General features: G+C 38.4%; 1 protein-coding gene and 1 long non-coding RNA gene across 3 annotated transcripts in view; one reads left to right on the plus strand and one right to left on the minus strand.

Moving 5' to 3' along the window:
* The window catches only part of PTPRN2 (protein tyrosine phosphatase receptor type N2), a 653,490-nt gene that overhangs the window by 313,442 nt on the left and 312,618 nt on the right, over positions 1-27,430 (minus strand). The window lies entirely within an intron of this gene.
* Positions 13,983-25,583, plus strand: LOC125337518. Its single transcript, XR_007208080.1, has 3 exons — positions 13,983-14,230; positions 17,632-17,709; positions 19,146-25,583. It is a non-coding gene; the product is annotated as an uncharacterized LOC125337518 (long non-coding RNA).

The raw sequence follows: 27,430 nt of genomic DNA on the forward strand, positions 1-27,430 counted from the left end.
TGAGCAACAAATCCTCTGATTCCTGGGAAAGAAACATCACCTTAAAATTACTCCATGAAGAGCAGTTCAGTACCACTGTAGAAGGAAACTCATCATTTTTGAATAAAACTACCTGGCCACAGAAGGCAACTGTGAGGGTTAGAGCACAGAGCAAGTACTTCAAGTGATGGTTTTAGAGTTATAATAAGTGAGATGTAGGACAGTTCCCAAGGCTTAATTGACCAGCTGGGAATACTTTATATGCTCAGGTTAATAAACTCAAGGAAACGATTTAGGACAGAAGATCACAGAGATTAAAACTGGAATCTTTCAAATCGATCTTTTTTTTCAGGCAGGATTTTTGCTAGTTTTCTTTCCTTTCTTTTGTTTTTCTTAGTTTTGCAAATAGGAAAATTCTGCTTTTGACATTTAAAATCCTGTCTTTTAAAGCTATAATGTAGAAATAAACAGTTGCTACCACATTCAGAACACATGTGCTTAAAAAATATTCTCTTCCCTGAGGACTGTTTGATATTATAAAGACAAGAGATGAGGGAAAGGGTGAGAATGAAACATGAAAATCACTAAAATGGTAACTGGACAAGGTTTTTGACACTCTTGCCTATCCGTGAACATATTTGGCTTATCCATCTGCCTGGGGATGTAATGCTCCTAGTTCTTGCGATGAGTTAGAGGGGCTTTTTACAGAAAGGATCCAAAACCAGTAAATAATTCACTTTAGTGACCTAACTTAGGAAGAGATGTTCATCCTCCTAAAAAAGTCTGAGAAAGGTGTGGCTACAGTAACATCTGTGACATGGATAAATCAAATAGCAGTAGTATTTTCTGTTGCTAGAACTCTGACACTTCCTCTTGCTCCAGGTTTGCAATCCCATTACAATGAAGTAGGTATATACACAACAGGTATGCATTCTGAGTATACTGGAAATCGGATTTTTTATTATTTTCTTCTCAATATTGCTACTTGTAAGATGCGATATCACGGATGACAATCTTTACTGTGTTAACAGGGAACTTCTCCAAGTTGGTATCGTACAGAAATGTTTTCTCCCTCCCAGGCACCATGGCGACTGCAGCACTAAAAATAAGCACTGTCTAAAGAGAGATGAATGAAAATCTGAGCGTGGCATCCTGCAAGCCACAGCCAATAAAATCACTGAAATTTAGATTAAAATTATGTGGGAAGAATACTCACTGTCATTTTTCCAACAAGCACTTGATATGCAAGTATCACAGAGCTGGAGCCACAGCAGCGTGAGTCAGGAGTATCCTACCTGTCCTTCAACCAACTGGGACAGTTTCAATGGACTTCTACACACAGTTGACCTAACTGTGCTTGACTCAGTCCAAATGCTATGGTAGCCCTAGGGGTTGTAGTATCCTAAGGTTACAGGCTTTAGCCCAATATAATCACAATAAACCTGGTAAGTAAAACACCTAGACACACCACTGGCCCAAGGTGAGCCCCACTGCCATGCTGCATCTGCTTCTCCTGAATTCTGATTGACTTGAAGAAAAATTTGCATTTTCTGAATTACAATATTATGTCCAATATGTGCTAGAGTAATTAATCTGATGAATTATATAACTCCAAACAACTACTGGATATCAAATTGTAAAGAAAAGCTGAAGACTGTATATCTTGAGAGAATTTTTTTTTAATCAAGAAGTGTTTGGATTTTTAATCTGACCCATGTTATTGTGTATATGTGTTTACTACTTGTTTCTTTAAAAAGTTTTCACAATCCCAATGTGAAAAGGAACAGTTCTTCCTCTGTGGATCATTGGGACTCCAGGGAGAGTAAAATCAAAGTCCAGGATAAGTCTGAATAGTATAATTTACAATAAGAAAGCAGTAAAGTATTTATTAGATTTCCAAAATAATCTTCTATACCAATGTAAAGTAATAGAGGAAAATAAAGCCCTGGTTTATTCTTGCAAGGTTTCCACAAGTAGAGTTTACCACATTCACCCCCAATAGATAGAATGCCTTTATTTCTCTCGGAAAAGAGAAAAAAAAATCCCTTATGGGTTAAAAGTAAATGAAAAGGAGGGATGCAAGAGCTTCCTTTAGTCTGTGTGCCTAGTCCTGCATTAATATTATGCCTTTCATTCCTCCAAATGATGTGGTTGCCAGGTCAAAATTAAGCTGGTGTGCACATGATACCTGAAGACCATGACATTTATCAAGAGTCAAAGGCAAAAAAATTTTCAGAGTGACATTATTTCCCATTCTAGGTATACAAAACTCTATACAAAGTGATGTAGTGCTGACTTGCAGTTTTGGAGTGATTGGGGGGAGAGGGGCAGCCAGCACAGACATCCCTGTGAATGTGAAGATTTAGGAGCAAACCAACTCTGAGCAGGAAAGGACAAACCAAGCCCAGCCTGAGGGTCACTACAGGGATCTGCCAGCACATGTGACAAGCCTGGTGATTTGGTTGTGTGAATTCACTGTGAACAAATTAATTAATTGAATTGAGACCATCAGGTGAGATGACAAAGACAAAATAAACCAGGCTTTACAATAGGGAACATAGATAAATGTTGGGGTCCCTCCCCCGCCGTGTAGCCCTGGGAGAGGGGCCCTGAGGGCACAGACACGGGGCTACCCTGCCCCTGCTCAGCCTCGTTCCCATTGGTTGGTTTGTGTTCCCTGCGCGGGCAGAAGGACCTTTGGTCCCGTGACTGGAACAGTTCCTCGGCAGAGCTCCGGCCATGCGGCTGGAGAAATAAACATCTCTGAAACATCTAGCAAGAATCTGTCTGTCCATATATATTTCCTTTCCACGGGACTCCTGGTTTGATATATGCGTGTTGCAGGATCCCCACTGCAACAAATGGTGGAGATTTGAGAGCAGAACGATCCCCGATCCCTAAGCGACTGATTTGTGTGAGTAAACCCTGGAAACTTTGGATTCCTCTTCTTGGTTTTGCTTTGCTATTCCATATCTAAACTATGGAGGAACCGTGGGAAGACTCTTGGCTCTCAGAGCCGCATATGGACGTTTATCTTAAACTTAAAATGATTCTTGAACAACGATTTGTAAATTTTAGCTTGATTCAAGCTCAAAAAGAACTGAAACACTTCCTGGCATGGTTGTTTAAGAACTTTTTCTATGTTTCTTGGGATTTAATTCTTACCAAGGGCTTTTGGAAAACCGTTTGGACACAGTTAATACTGGAGTCAAAATATATGCCGATGGAAGAATATTTTCGTGAATATTATTTAGTTACCGAGACTGTTGAGCAATGTCAGCTGTGTCCTGGCGAAGGGAAGCCTGGCGCAGGGACCGTGCGGCCCAGGCCACGTGCACCGAGCGCTCTGAGAGCAGCAGCGAGGCAGTTCCCGCGCGCGGGCGGAGCCACGCGAGCCGCAGTGTCGGCGGCGGAGCGGGGAGCGGCGGGAGCAGCGGGACCCGGCGGGACCCGCACGGCGCAGCACAGCGCGTGGTGGAGCGAGCCCTGTGAACGCCCGGCCGAGAGGGGCGGCACGCGGGCGGCGGCTGGCGGCGGTGGCGATGGAACGGAGCCGCGCCCAGCCGAGACGCGCGCTGGAGCGGGGCGCGGGGGGGTCATCGCTCGGGGGCCCGGCCGAGACGTGGGTGCAGCGCCCGGCAGCGGCAGCGAAGCTGCGACCAGAGGAGGCGACGCACGGAGAACTGAGCGGCACGGCCCGGCCCGGCCCGCGCAGCCCCGAACGCGACCCCGGGAAGAGCGCGCAGGCACGAACAGCCCCGACAATTCCAACACGGGAGCGACCGAAGGAGAGAGCAAAGATGCAGCGAGACAGAAAACAGCAGCCACTCGGAAAAAGGAAAAGATCATAGTAACTAAGACCTTAGGGATAGTAAAATGGTATAATGTTAAGCAAAATTATGGTTTTATAACAAGGTGTGACAACCAGCAAGACATATTCGTGCATAGAACTGCTATTAAAAAGAATAACCCTGAAAAATGCATCCCAAGCTTGGGAGATGGAGAGGTGGTGGAATTTAATATTGTACTAGGGAGAAAAGGGTTACAAGCATCGCAGGTCACTGGGCCTGATGGTGTTCCTGTAAAAGGCAGTATATATGCAAAAAATCGTAGTCATGTTAGACAGTATCTCCATTGTAAGCCCCCCCTACAGTTTCCCTTTCCTAATCCCACCTTTCCCTTTTACCCTATGTCCTATTACCCCCAGTGTATTCCCAATCCGTTTTTTCATCCATAGTTTCCCTCACAAAACCATGCTTTTGCCAATTGTTTCCCCAAAAATCCCTTTCCAATGCCGAGTGGGGGATGAAAAGGGGGAGGGAAGAAGTTAAACCCTCTCCTGCCTCAGTTTCCCCACAAAGCATGCTCAGAGAATTCTGTCTCCCTTCTGTCAGCCCTAAGATGTTCCAGAGAATCTGTTTGGACATTTAAAGACTCAGGAGGGTGGCTTGTTTTGTTTTGAAACTGTTCTTGTTATGTTTATCCAGTTGTTTTCATTCTCCTTTTATTAAAATAAAACGGGTGAAGTGTTGGGGTCCCTCCCCCGCCGTGTAGCCCTGGGAGAGGGGCCCTGAGGGCACAGACACAGGGCTACCCTGCCCCTGCTCAGCCTCGTTCCCATTGGTTGGTTTGTGTTCCCTGCGCGGGCAGAAGGACCCTTGGTCCCGTGACTGGGACAGTTCCCCGGCAGAGCTCCGGCCATGCGGCTGGAGAAATAAACATCTCTCTGAAACAGCTATCAAGAATCTGTCTGTCCATATATATTTCCTTTCCACGGGACTCCTGGTTTGATATATGCGTGTTGCAGGATCCCCACTGCAACAGGTAAACTCAGTAGTTAAGTTGGAAATATATTTTTTCAGGTGTCGGTATTGAAGATTTACATTTGCATTGAAAAGCTTTGAACTAATTTTAGAGTCTATAGATACTTTAATCTATTTTATAATAGATTCAGTTAAAATACATTGTTTAAATATAATTGTAGCTATTGAACCTGCACATAACTTATATAACATCATGTAACACCTTTTAGACTTAGCAAAATGTATGACATATAAATAGGGAATTTTTAGTGTAGATTTCTCTAGTTAGCAATCTGTAATGTTAATTATACAAATAAACAACACAACTTCATTTCAGTCTTCCCAAAGCTACCAATGGAAAGAATGAAAGAATGGATATGCACAATGTTTAAATAGCAAACTGAAAACAGTCATAGAAACTAAGAAGAAAGCCAAAAGGGCTAACAATTCCCTGTGACCATTTTCTTTCCTTTTTTAAATTCTTTTAAAAAGTATCTTCTCAAATAACAGCAGAGTGTACAGTCATGATTGCTAGAGTGGTTGCTCAAAAGTTGCAAAAGTATTTTCCAGCAATGGTCATGAGATTTTGAAAGTAAAAACAAGAAGAGATGTACAGTACATTTCATGTATTGATTGACCTTTGTACGTGACAGAAAAGTACCTTCACTTTGTGAGCACAAATTACAAGAAGAAAGTTTAAGGCAACATTTCTACCTTTGTACTAGCAGACCTCAATTTTCTTTTCAAGACTATAATAAAGTCCAACCTGCAGTTCTACTACCCTAGTGTAAGCACAAATTGGCTGAAGTTTCATGTTTCCTAAGGCTTCCCAGATTTTGGGAAGAAATGCATACTGACAAAAGTGTTATCACCTTCCACATGTTCCACTATATCCCAGCCTGGGTAGAAGTGGGGATCACAGCCCTCCTCAGGGAAATAAGAGCAGAAGAAAATTGTATGTTCCCAGAGCACTGGAGCTGCGCACTGGCTGTGGCCAAAGTTGAAAGATGAAACTTGGCCTCTTCAAGACATAGAAGAGGATAATTTCTGAATAGGCAGGGCAGGTTTTTTGAAATCTGGATCACAGAAAACAAGTTGTTCTAATTCACAAGTTTGTAGCTGGAACATGAGGTTATGTAAAAAACACGTCTTATAAAAGTAGAGAAATATCACAGGATCAGAGAATCATAGAATGGTTTGTGTTGGAAAGGACATTAAAGACCATCTAGTTCCATCTCGTGCCATGGGCAGGGAAACCTCCCACTAGTCCCACTAGCCCAAAGCCCCATCCAGCCTGGTCTTGAACACTTCCAAAGATGGGGCATCCACAACTTCTCTGGCCAGTGTCTCGCCACTTGTAACAGTTGAGTGGTTCTTTAAGGAATCAGGATGTCTTAAAAAGGAGGAAGCAGACCTATTTCACCTTTTACAAAGCTTCTATCCAGGAATATTCCACCCCTCCCCCCCCCCCCCCCCCCCCTGTAATATAACTATTGTATTTTGCCAGAGGAAATATTTTCTGGCTCATTCTGTCCCCCATATACATTTTCAGCCCTGGCTGAAATAAGCATAATCACATATCATAAGCATAACCACATATTAGGAAATCCTCATCAATCCCTGAATTTCAGACAGAGCTAATATTTTGATTGCAGCATCTTGTAAGACATGTCACCAGTCATTACATTTTATTTCCCTGTTTTCATTTCTGGTACTGCATACAATAATTCAAATTTCCTCATATTTCCAGGAATGCAGTCAGGTAAAGGAATGGATCTGTAACTATATCTTTAATGATTGGCTCAAAATCAAATTGTTGCTGTAGATATGGATATTTCCTCAATATATTGCTAAAAAGGGAAGGGGGAAAAAAAAAGCAAACTAAAACCTGGGACCAAAATAATTCCAGAGATCAAGTCCACTTATTTCTAGAAGGGATGCAGTATGTTGTGAAAAAAAAAACCCCTTTATATAGTGACAGAGGTAAAGACCAGAAAGAAATGCAAATAAATAGAGAAGCATATATTAATTACCAAAGTTAAGCTTTCTGGATTAGTGAAACAGAAACCCCCCTATGGATCCAGAATAAAAATTTCCTTTCAGTTTATTTTCTGTTGTATAGGTTACTTTTCCATTTCAGTGACTTCTGTAACAGAGGCAATTGGTTGTTATTGACCATTTGTATGGGGTTTCATTGGCAGTAGCATTTTGAGGGGAAAAGTGCCTTTCCAGAAGATCCTATGTTGCTTTAAAGCATGTAACAGCTTCAGTATGCCAAATGCACGTCGTGCTGTGAGCCATCACAGCAGTACACAGATATTGATTTAGATAGAGACTAGAGAGCTGGGGAAGATAGAAAGGGCACAGTGTGCTTTCTGATGCGTATGCATTATTTAGCTTTTATAGTTTCATCTGAAGTTAGTGCCTATTTGGATAAAATTATAGAATCGGTATCACTGCATTCAATACAGGTACATCAGATTACCTCTGAACCAAAGAGATACAGATGATATGGCTTATTTCTCCTTGGAGCTACTACGAAAATGGCTTTTAGTCATGATCCATTTTTTTTTCAGCTTGAAAAATACACCTGGAAAAAGTACCATGTTGTGACAAACAAAGAAAAATAGCATCTTACCTGCTTGGTTCCCAGAGAGTTACACTAGAGAAATCTATCATGCAAATTCCACTGATTCTAATACCTATGAATGATTGACTTGAGACAACTAATTGGGAAATTCTCCAATATTGAAACATGCTAATTTTCACAGAGCAAGGAAGACGAAGGCAAAAGAAGAATGCAAGGAAGATGTAGTCCACTAACAAATGTAGAAAAGAATGGAAAGGCCACAAGAGATCACAACACTTACATTAGTAGCTTGGATTAAAGTCCCAATGTTTTATTTTTACTTCCATACTCTCCTAACATCTCTTAAACTGAAGACAGAAAAAGATCAGACTCAAGTCACCATAAATTGTGATTTGGGGGGCCAGATATTGTACTTGAAAATGAAATTACAATAATTTGTGCAACATTTTCCACATGGAGAAATAATCATGAGAAAAAGCTGAGACCCACATATGCTACTGAGAAATATTTAAAATAGAGTTTGCTGTTCAGAGTTTCATATTTTGCAATTCTTATCAAACTTTTGTACCATAATAGGGCCATGTGGAAATGACTGACAAATTCTAAAGTTTCAGAAAACGGCCTTTATCCTTATCTGCTCATTCTGATCCTGACCTACCAGCCATTTGCACAGGAACATCCTTAATTAGCAGTATTAGTATCAAAAGGATTATTGCGTGAATAAGCACTTGCAGACCAAACTGAAACACACACAGTCTCTGATAACAAGCTGACAAATAAATATATTCACACAGAAACACTTATTTGACTTAGCAGTGCAGAAACATCGACTTCCAGTCAAACACACACAAGCAGATGATTCTTAAACAGGAACCTCCGAGAGCTGAAACCTTCTAACAACATTGAGCCATTTTCTAATAAACAAATTAAATGTTTCCTATTGTATTTTTCTACCAAAACATTAGATATTTAGTCAATTTAAAAATTAGCTTATGCTTCACCGGACAAGTGAGTTCTTATTTTAAGGAAAAATAACCCAACTACACCTGTCACAAGCATCATCAATATATTGCACATATTTTTAGTAGAAGGTTAAAAACCCCAACATACTAATTCAACCAAAAGTGTATGTAATCGCAGGTGGTTTTCTCACTAACAATGATTTATTTGTAAAAATGATAACAACAGGAATTATTACAATTTTCTGAATACAAAACTCCAATTACATATGGCATAAGGAGCCTCATTTAATCAAAAAATAAAATTTTCCAATTATATTAATACTGGCCATTACATTTTACAATGTAGATGATACCTTAGAAACATGATATGGTTTGAAGTTTTTTCTTTAAAGTTACTATTCTATATTTACTAGAGGTGGTTCTGACACAGAAGTGCTCAGACAGAAAGATTACACTTTGCTGTGGAATTACATGCAAAATATGTTGCTATAGTAGCTTCTTTTCTATTTTCCATCACTTAATTTAAAAATCCCTTGAAGACTTGGTTAATTCATTAATTGATATAAAGAAAAATTTCAAAATGGCATTTAAAATATGAAATAAGCTGTATTTTATTATTTAAACGTGGGTTAAATCCCATTTTGTCTAAAAGGATACCACCAAACAAACCTCCTGTGTGCTACACACAAATAACCCCACACCAGATCTTAGCAAAAATTTGTTGGAAAAACATTTCTGATAGCAAGCCAAAGTCCTGAACATAGTGCTCTAAATAAAAACTAAGGAGATGCACAAGTCAGGAGTGGAAGAGCACTTCTTCCCATCTTTAGATCTTGGAGAAACTACTACAAGAGACAGTTCAGCAGTGTCATTATTTGGGGCCCAAGTCCTGCTGGTCTTTTCTGCACCCTCTTCCTGCTGAAAACATCACAAGGACAGCTGCTTTCACAGGATTTTTCATGGAGTCTCAGGAGATCTTCTTGTTATGTTACCGCAGTACTTTGAATGACAGTCAGACAGCAAAAACAAGAACAAGATCCAAAGAGAGGAAAGAGTGGGGATAGGGATTGTAAAAAGACAGGGAAGTATAAAGAAAGATAAGGAAAAATGGATTATGAAAAGGGAAGGATCAGAAAATATCAGCAAAAAGAGGGAGTTGGGGAACCAGAAAACTAGACAAAAATAGAAATTAAGTGAAAAGTAAAGAAGTTTTTAGGATAATAGACAGGAAAATAAAGCATCCATCATGAATGCAGAATATAGGAGGGAGGGAGGTAGGGAAGGAAAGGAGGGAGGAAGGGAGGAAGGGAGGAAGGGAGGAAGGGAGGAAGGGAGGAAGGGAGGAAGGGAGGAAGGGAGGAAGGGAGGAAGGGAGGAAGGGAGGGCGAGCCTTAACACAGAAGAATTAAAATAGATGGTTTAAGTAAGGCCTGACTGCAACTTGCAGTAAGAGGCAAGAGATGAATACAACCCAGATGCTGTGTAATTAGGAAGACAGAATAGGAAAATTGTGACTAATTGGCATTTACAAAGCAAACCCAGCTTAGAATATGTGTTATTTTATTTTCCATTAGTAATAGAAACATGTGTTGAGTTTGTAGTATCCATTTATAACTTCCCTAAAACCTTGCAGGAGCAGGGAGGACTAATGAGAGCTTGCCTGACACAAGTCTGACAAACAATGATTGATTTTTCTGTATGCACACATTGTATTTTGGTATGTGTTTCTTCCCTTCTTTGCAATAATGTTGACATCAAGCTAAAAACCACTCTCTACATGCACAAACAAACACAGCTTTTTTGCACAACTGAAAATATTCATATTATATGAATTGTGCCTATGGGAGCCTGTTTCTCCAATGAGACTGCATTTGAAATTTGATTCTCTCCTTGCCAGGCACTGGGGATTCTGCTATTTACGTGTGAAGTGACCACAATGGTGGATATTCAGATAGGAGACGGAAGAGATGAGTCATGATTTGAAAAGAGGACTTAAAAAGGAATTAAAGGTAGCAGCAATCATTGTGTGCTTTAAGCCTGAACTGAGGGCCAGGGATGTCAAAAGGAATGCTTTCATTAGCTTCAGTGCCCTCTGACTCAAGTTCTTTTACATTCTAGAGGGCAGGAAGGATTATGTTTTGGAAGGATGCGAGACTGCAATCATACACAGGCATTAAAAATGCCTCTTCTCTGCCTCAAGTGTGGCACAGTAACAATTGTGTGATGGGGGCCTGAAATAAGACTGGCAACTCACACTCATGAGAGCACACTCGCATTCATATCACTTACCAGAGTCGAAAAACATTATTATGTTTTTTCCTCAAGTTACCTCGCTACCTATTTTCCCTCTTATTTTCATTTTTAGGGATTAAGCACATCAAAAAAAATACTAAAATGCCTAGTACTGTGATATTTCTATAAAACAATCCCTCCACGTAGACTCTTACAGTTAAGTAATGTTAACTACAAGGCAGTATTTAGACAAATCGGCAAAATGACATTTTCTTCATATTGCATTCTTCCTTTTTCGCTCAAAATTGCAGAAGAAATACATGATTTTAATAGATAAAACTTCTTAAGTCTCCACAGACAAAAATAGCTTAATAAGATGCAAAATGTTATAGTTCTTCTAGTGCACATCTCTTCTGTTTCTTCTCATGTCCAAGTCCCCAAAATACATGTGAAAAAAATTAGTGACAGCATGAACAAAATAGTATGACTACGAATATGCAGATGTGTAATTTTCACACTTTTTTTTTCTCATGTGGTTTTCTAGAATTAGCTTTCTAAAGGAAAAAAAGAAGATGCATCATAACTTCTAAATCTCCCTTTTCCATCTTAAAATAATAAAATATTGCTAGTACATGAACTGAGAGGGTTATGTCTATTTTTACTTTAGAGAACATAGATAAAAGGCAGGCAAAGACTTTTTTTTTCCTGGACTGCTTCACATGCACATACACCCCTTTTCAGTGTTGTTTTAATCTCAACTGGAGGTGACTACTCATTTGTAAAAGAAAAGAGGTTAAGAGGCACTAAATAAAGATGACAGATAGCTTCATAAAATAATTTAAATTACTCTGAAAAGGAACTGGGTAGAAAACAAAGATGACGCTGTTTACAGTAACAATATTTAAAATGTATTAATTAAACCCAAAGCAGAACTACAAAAGGGAGAGGTGCTTTGAAGATGGAAAGCTCTGAATGCCACAGAAAGCTTTGAAGTTTCTCAATTTCCTTTGTTTCTCACTCATAATACATGAGGACACTCTGCACTAGCTAAGCTTTAACTTTCAAGGGACCTTTTTCTGTTTGTTCCACCATTAATGAGAAAAAAAAAGAATCATACCCTGCTCTTGCTATTTGTCTTTAGAATTCATGGCAGAGAGATCCACTGCTGCTGTGAGAGTTTCTGGTTCCTATTGGGGAAGGCTGATTTAATCTGCTGAAGGTTACACTGCCATCAGTTGTGCCAAATCTGTGCCAGGCTTTAGCACAAATTAATCAAAGCAGTCACTTAGCACAACTTCCGTTACACAGCAGAGGCAAAGGCAGCAGAGCCACACTTTCAAACCTGCTCTTAAAACTGAATCTGAAAGTTTTAGTTTCATATTCTACTGCTTGATTTTCTCTCCATTCCTCTCCATAATGTTTTCTCTGACAGCAATTTTAGCAGAAAGTTAGATCAATTGATGCCATGAAGATTTTTGCCTTTTCTTTTATACCCCTGTTATACCTTTTTACAACTTCTGTATTCCTAGTGCTTTTTGCCTACATTCTTGGACTTTGTTAAGCTGAGAGACTAAACATCTTAGAAGCTTCGTAGCTAGGGATCAGTGTGCCCCAGACCCCAAGGTCCTCTCCAGAACACATTCTGTAAACCAAGATAGAACCATCCAGGGGAAGGTTCCTTGGGGAGGGGGAGCTCACTTGAGCCTCTCATTGGGGAATCTTTGATAGATATGCTAATTAGTAAAACCTATAATGCTACACCCAATGTTGGGGGGGACAGAGACAGACACAGAGACAGACACAGAGACAGAGACACAGAGAGAGACAGAGAGATAGACTCGGCGGGGTGCATCTCGATGCATATGACCTGGAAGTGTACACCTAAGGATCCTTAAAATAAATACCAAGGTAAAATCCCTTTTCCCCTTCTAACCGTGTATGACTCTTGATTTTAAGACCAGGAAAAGGCATCACAATTGTAGGAAAAAATTTCTTCTGGTACCTTCCTCATGAGTGAGGATATAAAAATCAAGGAAAGAGTTTGAGGAGTTTTTCTACTTCCTGATAGTGTCCCTGGAAGCGTTCCTTGAGTCCGATATTTGAATACATTGAATCAAAAAGGATAATTCACACACATCTATAGGTTTCTAGACCTTCCAAGAGGAAAAAATAACTTAATTTCTTGCCCATGATTCCTGTGATTCCTGCAGCAACAAAGGTGATCTCCCCTCCCCTTCCTTCACCCCACTTTATAGATGTAGGTACAGCAGTTCCACTATGTATATTACATGCATTATCTCCAGAGATAACACGATCACATTGTCATGCAAACATGCAAATCTCCCCTTCTAGTTGCCATGGTTTCAAACTGAAACGCTGGCATCCTTTTATCATGGCCCAGCATAACTTACTGTTAAAAAAAAAAAGGCAGCAAGGCAGCATCTACAGGCCCAGCCTGCATTACACCAGAGGAATTCAGATAGCTCTAACCCACCTACTACTTAGAGGAATAAATCCTAGGTATATTTTTTTAAATTCCTCTAGAACTTCTGATGCTGCATCAGTTAATTAAAACATTTTTACATGAACTGGCTCACATCACCTCTAATTTAAAACTAAATGAAAGGAATGAACGTCAGGTTCCCAGCCACAATACAATACCACTGGGAATGTGCAGCCTTCCAGTTTTAGCACTCAGAAAATACAGCATTAATGTGGTCAGAGCAGATTTACGCTAAAAAGGAAATTAAAAAAAAGTTTTACAAGTCTGTTCATGGATGGCTTTTACAAAGGCTTAGGAATGGAATACCACAGAAGAGGTGAAGTCCAAGGAGGGACAGCACAAAATTCTGTGTCGCCCTGCTTGAGGTGTTCCTGTAACCCACATGTATGAGCCAGAAACAGCACTCTGAGGTTGACTGCTCTAACTTGTGCCAGCCCTGTAAGAATGGTTGGAGAGATGTGAACACATCTGTCGGAAACAATATGAAGACCTCAAATTTCCTGTATAAAATTAGCCAGCAGCTGCTAAAAGTGTTGTGTCTATTAGCAAAAAAAATGTTCAAAAGAAGAAAGTAACAACTGCCTCATGTCTCACCAACCTGCATTTCACTGCTGAACAGCTCATTAATTGATTAATTAGATTAATTTATTAATCTAACTTGTGATGCCTTTATGAGAAGGTTAAATTTCCAAAGACCTCTGCAAGAGAATGGAGAGACAGAACCTCCTACACTAGGTGAGTCAGAGCTGCATCTTAACTTGGATGCTCTGAATTGTCCTCTGGGGAATCTTCCCTCAGCCTGAGATCTGTGTAAGGTGATTGTGCTTCTAATTTAGCCAGAGGAACTACTTGGCCTGAATTCTGGGGTCATCAACACCTTCCCAAAAGCTCACTAATCCATGTCTTGCCAGGAACCAACATACAAAATCAGCCAACAGAGAACTAAAATATGAAGGCCAGGTCAGACAAGACAAACCTGTTTGTGGTAAACTTCAAGAATGAAATCTGAGAGCCCTGGTTGTCCCCTTCTCAGAATAAGGGAGCCTGGACTTTATCTTCTGAATTAGTGAGCACGGAGGAGCTGTTGTTACTTGCATGGATGTGACTGTGGAGGGATGGTGCCTTGTTCCTGCTGTCTGTCCCAGAGCAATGTTTTCTACAGGTATGCGCCTCAAACTCCTAAAGTGTAGGAGTTGCTGTTTGTTTGTATTTCACCCAAGATAAGAAAAAATAATATCAGCCAGGTGAAAGTCAATAAACCCCATATGTTCTAGATTTAAAAACAGAAAGTAAGCTAAGATTTAAAGTATTTGCTACACAAGAATGTTTACTGTTATCTTCTCTCCCCAAAATTAATATTTATCGTATTTAATTAAACTCTCCTTTACTTCCATGTATACTCCACTTCAAGCCTGAATATTAAATATTACTAATAATTATGGCTAGTACACTGATTCATGCAAACACAAGTCACATATCTCTAGAGTTTAGAAAGGTAGTCAGTTTTCATGATGGGAAGTCCCAAGACATGAGCTCTTGCCCTCCAGATTTCATGGAAGTTTCCTGTGTGTTTTGTGACTTCTTTCAGTAAGTTAAAATAGAATGTATCTTCACACCACTTTGAAGCCTCTGTAGCTTATCTGCAGTAGCTTTAAGGTAACCTTTCCACTGCCTGTGGCACCCTCATGTCAGTGCCAAAGAATGTTTGTTGCTGTTGTTTTATTTTGTGATTTTCAGAGAAATGTGGTCTCTTTGTTCACCATTCAGACCACAGAGCATAGTCCAGAAGTGAGTATTCCACCAGTTATTTCACAACAAACAATTTTCTTCCAGTGTAAGAGGGCCTCCAGAGGTCTTTCTATACTTTTAAAATTAGGAAAGATACTAGAAAAAAATGCTTTTCTATCCATACTCTCTCATTCATAGCTAGCTGTACACCTCAAACAAGAATTTTGACACTTTAAAAACAGCCTATATCTAGTGCTAATCTTAACAAAATCTATAACATAACATAATCTGTAGCTCAGAAAGTTATAAATCTATTACAAATATAATTATTATTTTCAAATAAAATTGCATCAATTAATATTCATGGGTGTGAAATCACAGAACCCCGGCTACACCGTGGGGCTTTCTATTACTCCCTTTGACTAGCATCCAGTTGGTTTCAGTTGTCATCTCTCTCCTCTGTAAATGCCTTGGTTGATAGTCAGATTAAACCAAACACTTCATGGGGCCCAAAATAAATTCTGATTTATGGAGGCTGAGCCTGGTGCATTCAAGAAGCCTTATCATACTTTTAAAGAAGAGTTAATGAAATTTTCACACTCAGGAAACACACATGTAAAACCCATATATCCAAATACTAATTTATTCTACTTTTACTTCAACATATGATACTTTCCCTGGGGAAAGAAAAAAAAAAAAAGGTAGCATATGATTTGTCTTAAGTAGGAAAAGCAGCATAATTTTAATGTCTATTTTTGTATTAAGTCTCCTAAGACAAATGTTCTGCCCCATCTGCCAGCATAAACTGAAAGGCTCCAAAGTCCCTTCCTCTCCATTTCTCACTGATGTTTATCCTCCTATGTGTTCTCTGCACCTACTCTTTCCCTGCAAATTGTGCAGGTCCGATGATTTGGAAATATGTAACTGCCTTGTGGCTACTTTGTTTGAAGTAGCTTTGACATTCTCTGTAACATCTTAGTCTTCGAGATCAATGGAGGAAAAAATATCTTAGAGGAGACTTTATTACCATTGTTACTTCATTGATTTCAGATAAATTCAAGTAGAAATAAATCTGGACCAAGCATCCAAGACAGCACTATTCTGTTCGGAGCACTTAAGAATGTAGTAATTAGTCTAAATTGTTATTATGATATCAAGCTGCAAATGCAAACGTCCCTTAAATACAGACACCCAAAAGCAGGAAGAATACTGAAAGTCTGCCACCTGGCAAAATAAGTGATGTCATAAATAATTTGCTTAAAACCCCATCCCCAACAATGACTGATCCTAAATACTGAGGGAAGCCTATGCAGAAACGGGGCCTAGTAGAAATAATTTCCAGAACAGGGCTGCAAAATAAGTCAGGAAATTTCTGAGCCAGAGGTGGTGTTTTGCCTTTTAGCAATTAATGTCTTTTTCTTACACTAACTTGTGCATCAGGGTTTTTTAATCAACATGAACTTTAGTGTTCAGAAAAAACTTTGGCAAGGTCTTTGCTTGATAGTGCACTGTTTGCAAAGCCCCTTCTTTCTGCTTGTAGACAGCTTGGTTGTCAATGAGGACACTGTATATACAGTGTTAGGGCTGTTTACTACATAAAACATAACAAAATTGATGGTCCTTAGTTCCTGTTCTGAAGACAGAAGAAATATTGAAACCCTGCACAATGACTCCATGCCAGTCATGGTTTTCCAGGCCTCTATCACATCTTTCCATCAGTCATATGACTTTAAGCAGACTCCTATTCTATTAAATCTTCCCTTGCACACCAGATGTTCCATACCTTTGATCTTCCTTGTCATGCCTCCCTATATCTTTTCCCATAATAATATACTTTTTGGAGGGGAGTGGAACAGAACTTCATGCATTTAGGAACTCAGGCACAGCATGGTTTTGTATGATCTTTTCTCTTTTTTCTCTCTTTCCTTCCCTAACATTGAATTTGTTTTCACTGCTGCTACTGAGCACTGAACTGGCATTTTCACAGAACTATACATTAAAAGCAGAAATGTTGTTCTCAAGTATTTATAGTTCGCTCACTGTCCATCACTGTATATGCAAAGTTAGGACTGAGTGGTTTTTCACCCCTAAGTATCCTATAAGGTTTATAAAAATTGAATTTGCTAATTTATTGCCCAGTCACTCATATGTCCTTCTTCAGTGTTGCACAGTCAGCCCTTTTCTTCAATATCTCAAACATCTCAACATCCTCTGCAAGTTATTCTGTCATTTTTACAGATCATTTATGAATCTGTTGAAGAGCACAAACCTCTGTGGAATTCAGCCGGCGACACCTCTGCATTGTGAAAATGGAACATTTATTCTTACCCTCATCTGCCTCTCTTTTTACTAACTATTTATCCATGTGAAGACCTCCCTATTATCCCAGAGCAACTTAGCTGCTTTGTTGAGAGATATTGCTGGAAGCCTTTGGAATTCTATAGGAGCCATTATCAATAGTATCTGCCTCCAACACAATTGTTACTGAATTCAAAGGCCTGAAGCTGGGAGGCAGGACTTCCCTTTTCAAAAGCTGAGCCATTTCTAATGTGCCATACACACCCACATGTACACTGATTTAATATTTGGAATAATTTATACTAATTTATCAAATACAGATATTTGGTTTAGTGATTTGTCATTTCTGTCAATCTTCTCTGTGACCTTTTCTACAAACTATTTTTATATTTACTATGTTCCAGGCTGTAAGGACGAGGCTTTCCCATGACACCTACTGACTCAGCTATTTCATTCTGGAGAGTTTGAATTATTTTGAGCAACTATAATCTGGCAGTGATGATCTATTATTCTTAATTTTGTCTATTTGTTCCATAGATTCAATTTCAGACATTGTCTGATGAGTTTCCCATAAAGAAGAATTCTTTTCTAGAATCCTTGCGAAATACTTAAATAGTGAGTATAGCCTTATCAAAATGACTTTTTTTTTCATTTTTCTTGGAGCTATTTGATCTTATGGACTCTGTGAAAGGCTTCCTGTCCCCAATGGGTTTGAAAATGATTTAGTATTGGTTTCTAAGAATTTTCAAGTTGTGTGCTTGATCTTTTTTGCCTGCTTTACTACATTTTTTACTTGTCATTACCATCCTTTCTAATTTTTCTCCTGAACATACCCCAGATTTCTTGAGTTATCTTCAATTAACTTCCATTTTCATTCTGTTTTACCATGTTGTCTGGATTTTGTCTTCTTGAAGTATTTTTACTACATAGTAAGAATTTTGCTGGAGTTCCTAATATGATGTCTTTAAATAATCTCCATAGAACTGGAACCAATCTAATATTTTTCACAGCACCTTTTGCATATTTTTAGCTATATTTTTATATATATATATATATACTATTTCTACTTAATGCTTAATGGGTTTTCTTTTTCTGAAATAGCAGAATTTTTTTTTTTTTTTTTTTTTTTTTTTGCATTTGCTGGCATGTTGAATCTGAGTAAACCATGGTTTCTCTTACAGAGCAGTTCATTGAGAGAAACATTATCAATCAAGCCTTTCACCAGTGCTCAGGACCAAGCTGAATTGCTCACAGATTCTCTGCCTACTTCCATCAAACAGTCATTAATGGGGTCAAAAACACAGATGTGGCAATTACTCCGGACAGGACAGAGCATTTATAATCTCATTCAGTAAATCACTGTATTCATTGTAATTCTATCGTATTCCCCCTATTATATTTCTTATTTTATTTCTTGTTTATGTATTTTAATTTTTATTTTTATTCTGTCTCCTAGATTCATTTTCATACATAGAACTGGTATTTCAGTCGTAACTCACTGACCAGCCGTTTCATGATGTGCTGCAGATTTGATTATCAGCTTCCTTTAATGTAAAAACTTCAAACTAGAACTCCACAAAACTCAAAAAGGGTTGAACTGTCCTTTGCACATTTGGCATACTAGAATCTTAGAATAATGGAATTCTTTTAACTAGATTGATGCCTTAGGTTTTAACTTTTATATTTTTCAAATCTGGTACTGCCTGGTGTGTAACTCTGAAGTTTCATGTGGCCTGTTAACTACTGTTCTCTCATGTTGGTTAGACATAAACCTCTCTAGGTGTGCTCTTCAAGGACATCAGGCCCCAAAATGTGTAAACTAAAGCCTCTAAAGGGGGGGCAAACTTGAGGTAATTACATCATTAATTGAGGGTATACTGGAGAATTAACCCTGATATGCAAATGGACCAAACTTATAAAAGTGTGAAGAACCTGTGACCCAGGGTCCATCTTGGGTGGAGCCTTTTGACTGCCCAGGGTGTACCTTTGAAGGCCCTTCAAATCAATACCTACTTTTATTCTCTTGTTCTTGTATACCCTCTGTGTTTTAGGTGGCCACCTCAAGGCATCAAGATCACGCTGCTCAGGGCCTCATCCAGCTCGGCCTTGAACACCTCCAGGCAAGAGGCATCCACAACTTCTCTGAGCAACCTGTGCCAGTATCTCATCAACCACACAGTAAAGAATTTCTTCCTGATATCTAATCTAAACCTTCCCTCTCTCAGTTTAAAATCCTTGTCCTATCACTATACGCCTGTATAAAAAGTTCCTGTCCCTCATTTTTATTAGCTCCCTTAAGGTACTGAAAGGCTGCAATGAAATGTCCCCAACACCTTCTCTTCTCCAGGCAGAACAACCCCAGCTCTCTCAGCCTGTCTCCCTAGGATATATGCTCCAGCCCTCCGATCATGCCAATGATCATTGCCATTTATCTAGACACAATCCACCAATAGAAACATTTTAAATACTATTTACAGTTCAGAAAACTATAGCATGACACAGAGATTTTAATAAGATTTCAGTCAGGCAACAAATATGCAGAAGCTGAAGCAGGGGTGTTGAATTTAAAAGAAGCCTGAGCAATTTTGTGCTATTACCATGCTGTGGAAATCTCAGTAAGATTCAAATGGTAAAATATATTTTCCATACATTATACATGCACACACAATGTGCAATTTTCCAAAACTTGAGCATCCACACTTTTCAAGGGAAAAAAAAATGCACACATGTTCTGGCTTTACCTATGGTGAAGCAGATCCAGACTATTCACCACAATATATTAAATCGTGCAGCAAACCTTCCCCGCACTTTGTGGCATGCAGAGGAAGTGCTTCCTTTCCTGCCACCTAAGAAGGCTGACACACAGCATTCAGGGGCACCACACAGACTCCTGTGAGTAAAGAAACGTAACTATTTACTAATGCTGTTCTCAGATGCTGAGGAAGAGGAAATAAAAGCCAATTACTGGGGATATTAAGCATCTGGGCAATGAGAGGTATGTTTTTCATCATCCTATGTTACAGTTTCTGCTTCAGAACTCCTCTCCTCTGTGGACTGCACAGTTCTTTGCAAACTTTATTACGGCTCAGAAAACCTTCTCTCTATGTTAGGCCTTCTGTTATTTTTCCACCTAAGATATAGGGGACTTTTCTAAGGTCACACAAATGACACTGGTTAAATTAAAGGTGTTGGTGGCAAACTGATTGAGTTTAATAGGTGGAAGACTGCGGCAACCACCAAACATTTACTGTCTTCTCAGCTTCTCTGTCCTCAGCCAAAAAGCAAAGGGAGCTACTGCAAACAAAATAATAGTGTCTACAGCAAAATCCACATCAGCTTAACTAGGTAACTTTTGAAATACCTCATCTTAATGATTTCAACCAATTACTTCTTTATTTTATATTTCAAATAGTCTGTTACTTTCCTGACACATGTATTGGTAAAGAGTAAATTAAGGCAACAGCTATAAAATTAAAATTATATATGATCAGCACAACATATTAGTGTTACTACCAGCACTGGAGTTCTCCAAACCAATAAAGCATAAATGTACCAACCCTCTTCCTCCTATCTTAGCAGTATACAAGGAGAAGCTCTTCCTAACACCTCTCTAATTATAACTGGGTCATTAATACAAAGGCTGCATACGCATTCACCTGAACTGTATATATATTAAAGTCTGATCCAACATGCACATAAACAAATTACTTACCATAATGAATGTAAGACTGAATGTGGGAGGAACTACAAGTACATTCAAATGTTTGGTAGTTAAGACACCCAACAGTAAAGAAAAAGCATTCCATTCTCCAAGAGTGTCTATATATTGTTATGCTACATCATCACTGAGAGGTACAAATCCAGTACACACAATAATCAAATTTCTGGATCCTTTCCTGTTCCACTTGGACAGCCCCAACCACAAGGCCAGTGTCTGACTGTGTCAGGTTGGGCACTTCTGGAGCCAGTGCTGCTCAGCTCCCACATGTGTGGGGCAGGTTTTACAGCAAGGGCAGAAAAGATGGTTTCCCTTCCCCTTTTTGCACCTGTAAATGCCCAGTAGTCTGCTCTCCAGAGTCAACTTCAAGGCTGGGAAACTGTGGTTTCCAGTCTCCCCGAAGTGTGATACGTGTGGACTCTTGAGGAACTCACCTCTTGAGGAAGAATCATCATGTTTTCTTCCATTTATCCTCAGAAAGAGCTCTGTTCCCAGGATTCTCAGTAAACCTAATTTTCAGCTCCATCCAGGTAGGTAAACTCTACTGAGGTAAGAAAAACTGACATAGCCTGTTTATTCATTTCCCCCCACTGGCTAGCACTGGTGGCTTCCAGCTCATTATTTAAAAGTTTTGCATAATTTTCACTGCTTCCCTACTCTTGGACTAAATTCAGATAAAAGGCTTCCGTCTCCTTCCAAGGTAAATTCCTTAATTTGGAGATTCTGTGGCCTTACCTAGGTCTGTAATTGTCTGTTTCTTGTGCAGTCAAATCTAAGTAAAATATTAGAAACTAAGATTATTTTCAGCAAAGGCCAGAAATGAGTAGTTGAATCAGTCAAGGAATTGAAGTGTGCTAAACTTATTCGTATGTTGTGTTATGCTAGAAATCATGTAAGTATTATGATCCACAAAAGAGAAATTAGAATGAGAAAGAGTCTGATGTAATTACTAAAGAATAGATCCGGAGGCACATTTTTTAAAAATTTGATAAAGACTATCAGCTTTAAAACTTTAATTACCAGGGAAATTCAGGTACATGAACAGAAGAGGAATGGAAGAGTATTGTAGGCTTATACATGTGGATATGTAGTAGCTGGTTTACACTGGCACAGCTTGCTTTTGCTTGAAAGTGAGCCACTGGCACCCGAAAAAGTCAGAGCTGCTTATAAAAATATATATTAAAAAAACCGATATTCAAAATGCTTGAGCAAATCCCTAGGGCAGACAGAGCTAAAGTCTAAATGTCAGTGCTCTTTTGGAGACAAGATCAACCTATAACCTTATCAGAACACAAATTATGTCAGTGAACAACATCCAAAACCTGCAGAGGCATTTGAGAGATTTTTGGCATTCTAATTTATAGATTTCAGTTGTTGTTTCCTAACTTTCAGGCTGCTCAGAAAAAGACAGTTTTTTCTTTAGTTCATTTTTTTTTAATTGGTTACAAAAGTCCTGGAAATCTATCACATTTATCCTTGTGCATTTTGATGATGCATAATACTGATTAGGAAGTGTCTCAGCTGGTAATAAGCTCCCTTCATAATTTTTTTTTTTCAAATGCTGTTTTTATGCAGTTCATACAGGAATCCAATTAGCATATCATTGTGACTGATTAAATATGCCTCATGTAAATTTACATGTCAAAATACATACTGTACTTAAACAAACAGACAAGGATGCCAGTCTTCTGTAAACAGCTTTGCATTCATAAGCTAACTCAGGAACACAAAAGCTTATATTTAAATTCTCAATGACTACCTGAATAGAGTGAAAGGGAGATAGAAAGGTAATGTTACTCATGCATGAAGTGAGAGAATGAATATAGACATTTGTTTCTCTTTGTCTCTGAAGAAAACTATTGACAAGAGATTCCCCATCTGCATATGAGGCTGTCACGTCAGATTAGCTCATCAGGTAATGGAAATTTGGCCTCTGATCCAGAAAAGGTCCCTATGCACTAAGAATCAAGACTGTTTCAAAGAGATTGTATTATCTTAGACAGCAGGATTAAATTAATATGGGAATGACTTCTACTGGAGGAAATTTTTTGTTAAACGTGTTAATGTTTATTATGCAGAGCATCCACTTCTCATAAGTGATCTTTCTTGACATTTATTCATTACTTTTTGACCTTCCCTGCAACTGAAAAACAAACAAGTAAGTGGACCCCCTCCGAAGCATGGAGCCAAGACCTCTAAAGATGCATTCATGCTAGCACAACCTACGAAACAGTGGAAGAAACTATGCTGTTGTCAGATATGATCCCCCAAAAGTGGAAAAAATTCTTGGGGTCATTCAATAAGGACTGAACTCATAGGTGGATGTTGTAGCTACTCTCCTTAACCAGCAAAGAGAAGAATTCAGTTTCAATTCTTTTCTCAATGAATAGTTCACTAATTTACATTAAATATATGACAAAAGGAAGAACTTGGAGATGATTCAGATGACTCATCAGACTGCTACAGTGCAGTGTTCCCTTTGCTCTCACGTGCTTCAGGTCAGTGAATGTTCAATTATTCCATGCAAAGCCTAACAGCTGCTGCAGGAGGGGTTGAAAATCTCCTCCCAGGACTTTACTAGCATTGTGATTAAAGGTATAGGTTCAAACCTGCAAAGGCACAGCAAAACAGTCAATTCATATATTCATCCTGACCAAGTGCATTTCTGATAACAGACTGAGATTTCATCCATAGAAATGAATCAGGAAGAACTGATTATATAGATTTGCATCGTTGTTTGTAGTACAGCCCAGAGGGAATAAACACACCAGGAGGAGTATCAAGTAGTTGTAGAGCAAAGGTATGTGTGTATGACTAGATATATTCAACAAACAATTCAAGTGGAAGTCCAGTGTTTTTGATGGAAATCAGATGAGGCTACCACTGAGCATGGCAGGAAAAAAAAGGCCACCTTAGCCCTGACTTTAATGATGTCTCACATGTAAATAAAATGTGGTTAATTTGATCCCTCTATCTCCTTCTGATTTCACACAAACCAGAACAGGGAAGGGAAGAACAAAGCATAGCATGGAGATATTTTCTGCACAGCAAAGGTGTGTCTCCTAAGGGTGAGATAATCTATCCAACTGCATGTACTTATTACTTCATCTTATGTGTATTGTAGCACAGAGAGATGAACTACATAAATCACATGAGAGTCTGAAATAAGAAATGTAATTGAGAGGCATTTCAAAATAAATGTAGGAGGTTGAAATAGTGAAATAATAGAAATATCTGGACAATAAAATGACATCTTGATATTGAAATTACAAAAAGCACAGGTCTCATACAGTACAAAATAATTTATATGTGTCTGTGGTTGTTATTGATTCCATATACTGTTTCTGTTACTTCATTTAATATATATTTTAAAATTAGAACAGATTTCTGCATTTTCCAGTATCTAAAATCAGCAATTTAGAAAGTTTCTTTGACATATTTAATATTGAAATAATTAAATTCTGTTTATTTTTTAACCCAAATGTGCTAAAATGTTTTTAACAATTTTCAATCTACATCACAAGCTTCAGTCTATACTAAAAAGAATCTGAATTGTGAATCTACTAAAACAAGTTGAAAACAGAAATTGTTTAGCTCTAACCGCTGTAGAAGGGATAATGTTATAACACTAATAGTAATAAGTGAAGTAAAATTTTCAAATACTATGGCAAGAAGAAAACTGTTATTTTAGTAGACTCAAATCAGCTACTTATCCATTTATTTCATCTTTGCTGGAAACCAGGTACAGATGCTTAATAAAAGTACAAACCATTATTACTGGAAAATCACAGGGAAAAAAAATCACCTGAAGAAAACTTTTTGCTTTTTTAACTTCCTAAAATTTAAGGATATTCCTTTATGAAACTTCATCACTATTTAATATCAAGCAACTATCAATGTTTTCATTATTGACAGAAAGCCATAAATGAGCTCTTATTGAGATAATTATTTTCATTCTCTCAGCCTTGTTTAACTTGCAATCTGAAATGTGTCTCTCACAGTTTGTGCAGAAAAGTCAAGGAACACTAATACACATAATAAACACTTAATAAACATAGCCAGCATTTTTGGTGCTTATAACTGAGAAGCATTAAAGTGCCAGGGCATCAGATTCAGAGGAAGGTATGGGTGGAATTCAGTTCTGAAATTAAGGCATCTAAACCTAAATGTCTGCAGAGACATGCTGATATATCAGCTGGTTGCATAAGCTCCCAATGTAGTTAATAAAGGCCAGAAAAATGATGGAATATATCAGTAAATATCCTTAATAAAAACAGATTTTGTTTTTGTTTATTGAGGGAAAAATTCCACTATTACGTATACATGCTGTGAAAAAGAAGCATAAATAGACAATTTTCTAGAGGGGTTTACTCTTTCACAATAGTGTGCAATTGCACAACATATGGATAAAAGAGATGTCATTTCAGTTTATCTACAATCATGATTTAGCTTACTGTCTGTAAAAGAGAAATTTAAAAAAACCCACTTCATTGGAGAAAAACATCTTTCACTTGTTAATAAAGCTGTATAAGTTGTATAAGATTTAACTCAGTGCCATAAGAGTCATACTATGTAGTTTTCAGAGAACGTATAAATTTTTCAGCTGGTGACTTTCAGACTCCATTTGCCTGTAATAGGGAGATGATTCAGTCACAATTCAACCAACAATGCATGTAATATTGTCTCTATTAAAGCTGAGAAAAAGCACAAGAAAATACTAAAAAATTGAAAATCACATTGAGTAAAAGCAACAAATATCACATCTGCGATTTAGTAGCATGTGGCTTTTTCCTTATTTTTAAAGGCAATGACATTTAAAGCTGCTAATTAAGATATGTCAAAAATGGGATTCCTTGAAATTTTTATTCACAACACAACTAAAATTTAGATTATTCTTAAAATAATGAAAAATAATGTTTAATAACACAGTAGATATTTTAGGAAGTGGCACAAATACAAAGGACAAGATGTTGCATACTCGATGAGGCTGATGGCCTAAGTTTAACAGCTGATAGAATTACACTGAAATATTTGCTCTCTTCAAGTAGAACATCACTTTCCCTCACTCTCCAAATTTAATTTTGTTGTGTTTTGGGTTTTTTTTTAAACCAAGCACAAACCAGAAGGTCTCACAGAAGGCCTGCTAACCTCCAAAGATTTCCCTAATAGAGGCTGATCTAGACACACTCCACCAACAGGTTTGCAATGATGGAAGAATAGTTTTCCTTGGCAGCCTGCTTTGTACCCAAATTTTCTTCAATATCCAGAAAAGGGGATAGATAAACCAAAGTTTCTCCTAAAAGGACAAACAAACACAATGGGAAGGCCCTGGCGTGATGACGAGCAGAGACTTAAGTTACAGTCTAATTAATCCCTGAAGGGATCTCCTTGCCTTTATTGCTATAAATACTGTCAGGAAATAAAAAAGTAAGGATTATTTATCTTTTAAAATCACAAGAGCCTTTTCCAAGAGTCAGGAGCAATTTGAGAGGAGAATTTTAGAATGTATGCATTTTTGATTTCAAGTTTCACTGTTGTGTTTTGTTCTTGTCAGCAATTTAGACAGAGATTTGCTTATATATATGCAGTTTGTGCAGCAAACAGCATTATTTATCTGTATCAGATAATTTTGTAGAATCAGATGCTCCTAGAAGAACACTCAGAGATGCTCCAGGCCACAATAATGCAAAGCACTTCTGCAGATGTGGAAGGAAAACAGGTTGGGGGAGAAAGGTAAGAATAAGTGACAGTTTGTATCAAACCAAGGTAGCTTTAAAAGATATCAATTTAAATATCAGTTGCAACCTACCAGAAAACATCTTTCAAAAAGACCTGCTGTTTCCACACACTGATGTGCAAACTGGTGACATTACGTCCATCACAAACCTCACTTGCCAAAAAATGGCAGCCTGCTTGGAGAGGAGTCAAAGCCAACAACTGCTGCAGAACTGAAACTGCTACAGTCATTTCTGTAAGAGGGTTATTAAGTGCACTACGTAATTTTTTTAAAGTGAATGGAGTTTGCTCTTAGCAGAAGCTAGATGTGTACTGAAGTAGAATAAACCATTTGAAAATTCCTTCTAAAAGCCACCAGCAACAAAATATTGCCCTTTGCCCTTTTCCCCCACTTATTTATTCTGTTGCCTAAAGACAGCCACACATGCCCTTTGAGGTGACCCAAGCATCTATGATATCAGTTTGGGGTGGGCAGAGGTGACTGAGGGCCATGAGAAAACACCACTTCTCTGAAAGAGCTTCTGGCAGCCAAAGACTGAAGCTCAGTGCCCAAACTGCTACCAGACCACATCGGGTTTAGTGAGGTACAACCTGTCCTTTTTGCATAAGAGGAGGTGAAAATACCTTGCTACAAACAATGCTGCCCTTCCTTGGCAGCAGATTTCCATGCCCATATTAATTCTGAAATGTGCTCTAAGGGTGCTTGAAAGAGATCTGAGGGATTTACTTTCACTGGAAGATGTTGTTTAGTTCGAAATCTAAGCAAGATTTCTGTTGTAGTTATGGAGAATAACAGGATCCCCAGGGGGATGATATATACTTGACCTGTCTTAGACACCAATCATAAGTGTGATAGACATGTATGAGATAGATGAGATATAG

Source organism: Corvus hawaiiensis, chromosome 1 (genome assembly GCF_020740725.1).
Source record: "Corvus hawaiiensis isolate bCorHaw1 chromosome 1, bCorHaw1.pri.cur, whole genome shotgun sequence".
Lineage (NCBI taxonomy): Eukaryota > Metazoa > Chordata > Aves > Passeriformes > Corvidae > Corvus > Corvus hawaiiensis.